This window comes from Cibotium barometz, chromosome 9, assembly GCF_041138505.1.
Source record: "Cibotium barometz isolate CiBa-2024 chromosome 9, ASM4113850v1, whole genome shotgun sequence".
Classification (NCBI taxonomy): Eukaryota; Viridiplantae; Streptophyta; class Polypodiopsida; order Cyatheales; family Cibotiaceae; genus Cibotium; species Cibotium barometz.
Window position 1 is genome coordinate 6,216,349 of NC_141054.1, and position 6,673 is coordinate 6,223,021.

General features: G+C 42.9%; 1 long non-coding RNA gene across 1 annotated transcript; it reads right to left on the bottom strand.

Moving 5' to 3' along the window:
- Window positions 1-1,556: 1,556 nt before the first annotated feature.
- Window positions 1,557-4,105, bottom strand: LOC147635191 (uncharacterized). Its single transcript, XR_015266575.1, has 3 exons — window positions 3,989-4,105; window positions 3,873-3,907; window positions 1,557-2,043 (listed from the first exon to the last, which is right to left on the bottom strand). It is a non-coding gene; the product is annotated as an uncharacterized LOC147635191 (long non-coding RNA).
- Between the last annotated feature and the right edge of the window lie 2,568 nt (window positions 4,106-6,673).

The following is a 6,673-nucleotide window of genomic DNA, read 5'->3' on the forward strand; positions in this document are numbered from 1 at the left end:
CTTGCAAGCCTTACACCCACGGGTATCCCTGTAGGACCCACGACTGATGGTACAACATGAGCATATGAAAGCACTCAATGCATCTAAACTATACATCCACGAAGTACTTCCCACATATGTCCCTCTTGGTGCTTTACACACTCTACTTATGGCCATCCCACATTCATTGATACACCATGAACATGGTAAAGTACCTGATGTATCATACCAACATACATGCATCTCATCCTGACACATCCAGAATATTACCCAATGTATTCTCAAGGGTACCAGGATCCAATGGCACCAGAATACCATAATATCTTGGAAAGTGTATGCATACATGCACAAATAGAGTTCAATCCATATATCAATGAACCAAACCAACTCTAGGACTGCTCGCAAGACTTATGCCCTCCATAAAGTATCGAAGTGTTAGCTCAGGTTGCTACAAACTTTGAGCTCAATGAAACCATGCCATTCCAAAGGAAACCAACTCCACAAATAGCATCATCTCAATATCCAATTGACCGATCCTGTGGTCAAGAACAGCTAGAACCATATGACAAAGATCAATGTCCCAATCTTCCTCAGTCATACCTTAGTTCCAAAGGCAAAAACCATCCATAGTTGTAGTTCTAGTTCATGGTGTGGCCGACTGTGAACCATACCCAACTTTACCATGTCATGTGACTAGTACACAATATCATAGAAGTCCCATAAGCAGATGTACTGTCAGCCTCAGTACCTTCGGGTGAATACAAAGATGTCACCAAGTGACTCCTAGATAACAACTGAGCATGTCTGTAACAAGGGAGTGGACGTGCTACCCCCCTCTTGAGCATCAGGCAAGGCTCCAGACCCCAACTCTGCTGAACCTGAATGAGCCATAGCAAGAGTCGGCTCCAACTCAAAGGCATCAAGATAAAGCTACAATACCTAAGGTGAATCTGCTAAGTCACCCTCCTCCATCCACTTCGCATCCATCAGTGGACTATTCTTGAACTTCACAAGATAGCGACAGGAAACTTTACCTTGTACCTTTCTTTCCTTGTGTGTCAGTATCTGCTCGGGAATAAGAACCTCATCAAGTTCCTCCTCGTCCATGTGAGCCTCATCTGATACATCCTCAGGCACCCAAAACTTGCTTGCACTCCACCCAAGTGGTAAGCACAAGTCACCAATGAAGCATAGTAGATCACCACTACTAAACATAGAAAGAAGTTGCCTTCCGAACCCATGAAGCCCCTATGAAGATACCACTGATGACCAAGTCTCATATAGGCAAAGACACACAATCGTGCACTGTCTCTTGCACTTCCTTTCCACTTTCCTCATGTAGAAGCTTTTGATGTGACAACCACGAGCTCGCCTCCTTCAGAAAGTCGATGATATCCCGACGATGGAACCATGAATCCGGCCTTCAGAAATCTGACGGGCGGTGAAACAAACACTCGCACACAAAACACTTCATCACCCATGGGAAACTGGAAAAGGGAAACAAACAGAGGGAGCTAGAGTGCTCCTGCAAAATATACAAGAACACCGATTGGCCCCAAAACGCAGTGGCGCCCTTGCGGTATTTCTTTACTTGATCAAGTATGAGTACAAAGTACAACTTGTCGAATCCTTTACCAATAGGATCCCTTTTAGCTTTTCACCCCAGGACTTTCCAAATAAGAACTCTCATTATTATAGCAAAGCATTCCATAGGGAAGGCACACCTGTACAATATCTCCCTGCTTGAAAAGGTCTTCTCCATCTCAACCATGGATCCCCACGAACCCTTTCCCAAACAGCAAGATTGTTGTACCAAACCATATGTCCTTCCTATAGTCACAGCCTGCATGTAACCTCGAGAAAACTATAACCTGTTCACATGAATCCAAAGAAATGCTTTCCTCACGAAACCAAAGACCTGTATTTGATAAACCATAGACCTGTATCCATAAACCATAGGCATGTATCCCCGATACCAAAGTCCCGTTTCTTCTCGAAAACCAATGTCCTGTTTCCATGACAGATAAATCCACATATGCACCATCCAATCACGGTGCCAAAAACCTAGAGAGAGAAAGATAGAGGACGTGTCAAGCCATCCCTGAATACACATAGGTCCAAGACGAAGAGCAACACACATCTCTTCCAAGAACATCATCCTGTGCATATGTAGCTGCATCAGCACTTATCAGCGCCCAACAGCAGCAACTCATACATGCAAGTATAACAACGCCCAACGGCCAACAACAGCATCAGTACGTCAGAAGTAGCATCAGCCAACAGCAGTGGCAGTGGTACCCACCCGGCGGCACCTGGCAACGGTGGCGGCGCGACGATGGCGGCTCTGACGGTGGCGCCCGACTGTACTAGCGGCAGCGGCGCGGCTCTGCACTCGGCGGTGGCGCCTGACTGCACCACCCGTCTGTGGCGCCTGTACCAGCGGCGGCAGTTTCGACTCTGTACCTAGCGCGGCGCGACGGCTCTGGCAGCGACGGCACCTATACCAGCAGCGACGCCCAACTATACCCGGTGGCAGCGCCAGTACCTGACGGCGGCGCAGCAGCAGTAGCTGGTGGTGGCGGCACGGCTGTACCTTGTGGCGACGCGGAGGCAGTGGCTGGCGGCAGTACCCGTGCGCCACACCATGGCCACCTTCCACACGGCAATCCACCCCTACTCGCCACCCTTCGCCCTCTTTAAAGAAACAAAGCGCTTTTCATAAAAACACCAAAAGCAGTCAAAAACGCATGCCTTCAAATAATATTATTAGGCCTTTAAGTCATCAAAGGTTTAAAAACCTTAGAACTTTATAAAAATCTCTTTTGTCCCCTTTCACACTTGGACTGGCCACTAACATGGGTTTCCTTTTTCAGATTTAGCTGATGCATGTCGACACTGTGGGTCCCATGCTCGTGCCCACCTGCTTGTTGTTTAGAAGGAAAAACACAGGCTCGTAACACCTCATCTACTAGACAGGTCAGGCAGCACCTTCCAGCAGCCCAGCTACCCACACTCAGATTCCTAGGAGTATCCATCGAGAGAATGCCGAGGGCTAGACGATCGAGACCGGCAAGATAGAGAGCACACTCCCCTCGTCAGTCTCAGATCTGGGAGATACTCTAGAGACACCGCCGTACTTTCCGAGATCAGTCTTAGATCTGGGAGATACTCTAGAGACACCGCAGTACTTTCCCACGAGAGGTGGATATTGAGGAGTTTCACATAGTTGTTGAGGAGGCTGGGTCTCCACTCTCCAGGATGCCACCACCCCATGAGCCTTAGTCTCTCTAGTTGTACATGCCATACCTCAGTTAAGCCACTACTTGTATACAGCTGATGATGTTGTTAGATTTAGGTTCCTTGATTATTTATGTTATATACCATGATCATTGTAACCCATGGATACTTTGTAACATATTTTTGGTCTCATATACCCTAGTGGTCTTTTGAAGACATTAATATCTTCCACAATTTTCTCTAGGCGGTAGCATTAGATGTTACAATCCGTATATAAATTGCTATTAGGTATTGTTTTGAACAATAGATCATGAGAAGATTTGTGACGAATTTATATAACAAAACATTTGAGACTCCAGAGAGAGAGAAACAAATACAGCCAACAACCAAGAGCTCATAATGTGACTGATTGCTTGCCTCTAGAAATTATAGGGGCCAGCAATTACTTGAGTTTCAATAAGTACAACCATAAGAATTGGGTACTATATATCTTTTGAATATGGTCATGGACATGTAGACTTGGTCTATAAGTACAGCCATAAGAATTGGTCTAATATATATCTTAACATGTAGACTTCAACTTTGCAGTGGGCAAGAGAAAGTTGAGCAATGAAACAAATGTGTACATAATTCATCAAGGGTTAGATAACTTGCACCTTTCGAAGAGAAGGCATCATAACGGCAAGAAAGGCTGCGAGGAGACAACAAACTGGTTAGTGCTGCCTGATAGTCGTTCTCAAAAGAAGAGAGGACGAGGAAAGGGCTGCCACACCTCCTTCAATCCCCGCGACATGCTTTTGGGCAAGTGGTTCGACTACCGGTTCAGCCTTCATAAAGTCCGTGGGTAGCTGAACCTCATGTGGTCAAGAAGAATTAAGGAGAATACAGGTTATGACCCTTAAATAAAAAGATCACTGTATCCTATGCCTAGGTTGGATGAGTTATTGGATGCAGGCTCTTGATTTTAGACGGGCACGCGTGCCCTTTAAAATTGACAGGTTTGGTGAAATATAGCAAGTTTTTTTGTATTTTAGTGTAATTTATGACGGGCATTTTCAAACTTTGCAAGTATTTTATGGCCAAAATCTTCAAAAATGGGCGTGATGCTAGTCACAAAGCAACTATGATTGGATGATTTGGCGAGTCACTTCATTTCACTTCTTTGGATTGGATTTGGCATCTGGGTATTGGCATATCCATTGCTCAACATTGGGATTGTTAGAAAGGACACAGCTCGGTCCGGATAGCTCGAGGAATTGTATTCAAGGTCTATTTTTGCAAGTTTTACCTTTCTAAATTGCAAGGTCCCCGCCCTAGCTGAGCTAAGGGGATCCTTTGATAGGCGGCTAAGTCCCCTAGTCTCCGATGGACGACACCTAGATCTCGAAAATACGAGGATACGCGTAAACAGAGGGACCTAACTCTATCTCGCAGGGGAAACACAGTCATTCTAGATGAGAATCTATTCCTTTGATCGAACTGCACTCAATGTGTGATTGAGGATAGAACAAGTTCGCACTTGGTTCATGGAAGCCAATGCCTTTATCCTCTTTTTCTTACGAGGCATGGCCGCTGGCTCGTTCCCCTAAAACGTAACTTGTTCAAGCCCTATTCTTGTTACGGATCGTAATAAATAAATATGTTGAAAAGTTACTCGACTTATCGGGTCCACCCATCCATAGGATGACACCATCGGGGCATCCATCCACCCACTTTTCACCCACTCACTCATTCATTTTTGTTATCTAATTAGATCCTACCACATTGTGAAACATATAAAAATGCGTTTTTTAATTAAATAAGTTTCACGATGTTCCTTAAGGTGGCAAGGGATACGTGTACGGAGGGGTGCCTCGGAAGGGATGGTGGGCATTGTTCGGGCGGTGCTCGTGGATCCAGAGTTTTGTTGGCGGCACCCGTGTATGCATGCGTGCCTTGGGGACGTCTGTTGGATTGTCCAGATTTTTTTAGGAAATTGTTCGGGATTGCCTCGAGATCATGTGGACGCTTTTGGTCCATTGTTTGGATATCCAAAATGTTGCTAGTTTTGGTTTGAAGCCACCAAATTTCAAAACTTTGCAGGTTGATTTAGGCCACTTCGGTTAATCATTTCAATCCCAAAAAAAGCCCTACCCAGAGTATTGCCGTGCTTAAAATTTTAAATGTAAATTCAATTTTTTCATTTATTGAGTTAAAAGTACTTAATTTGCAATGGCCTCAAAAAAGTAGCTTCTGAGGGATAAAAAACAACAATTAAATGCAACCATAATGAACTACCTAAACTATACTTGCAACCATAATGCAACCATAATGAACAATTAAATGCAACCATAATGAACTACCTAAACTATACTTGCAATGGATATGCCATATTGTACTTAATATGCTATATTTACAATGGGTATGTTACATAAATAAAGCCTCTTAAATATGCATTTCAGAAAATTTTTTAACATGAAAAAGTTAACATTGTTCACCTACATAAACTAAAATTTCAGAAATTCTTTCCATCAATATGTATTTCAGAAAGTTTTTCCATCAATATGTATTTCATGAAAATTAGACAAAAAAAAATAAAATATGTATTTCTCATACTTTGATTGATAAAGAAAAAATAAATTTCCAGAGCATCTAACAATAAACATGATTTCAAACTTATTGGGCAAAGAGGACTACATGATCTATACTTGGACATACATAGCTTTATCTCCAAAATATATCATCAAGGTTCTTATGAAGGTAAGATAGAGTAGTAAAATATATATTCTCTTCCTCCCATGGACAGCAATGGTGATGCTCCTAGCAATCTTGCTCCTAGTGAACCCGAGGTTATTCCACCACCCCCTTTGCTTGCTAATCATGCATCCTCAACCAACCAGAGGTATCAAATTGACAAGATCATCGGTCCAAGGTTGTACGCTATAAGAAAGATACAAAAGATTAAAAACACGAATTGAAATAATAAAACACAGGTAGTGAAGACGTGTAAGGAGAACTTGCACTAGAAGTGGGAGGAACCTTCATGCCTGCTTCATGCTTTTGGGAGATGTAAAGAAATTGGTGATACAATCACGGCTTCAACCAATCAAAAAAAAGTATGTTTTTTATGCTGACAAGGATGAAGATGAAGATTGCAAGGCTATAGGAAGGCAACACAGAGCTCTAGGTAGACTTTGCCACCAGGGTTCACAAGCTCACTAGCAGAGTCACATCTATTGATAGTTGATTTGGTGGTGATATGAAGGGATGGCCACAAGTTGTTAAGCATTCAAGAAGGTTCAATTGACAAGCCTCCAGGTGGCAAGAAGTTATAAGAAACATGATTTTATATTTATCAATATAAAATATTTTTAAAAAAATCTCAAAAAGCAACCCATTGATAGAAAGACCAAGTTTTTTTTTTTGCCTTTCTTTGAGAAGGGCTATTTTTTACTTCACCCTTCTATTGAGGGTTCAA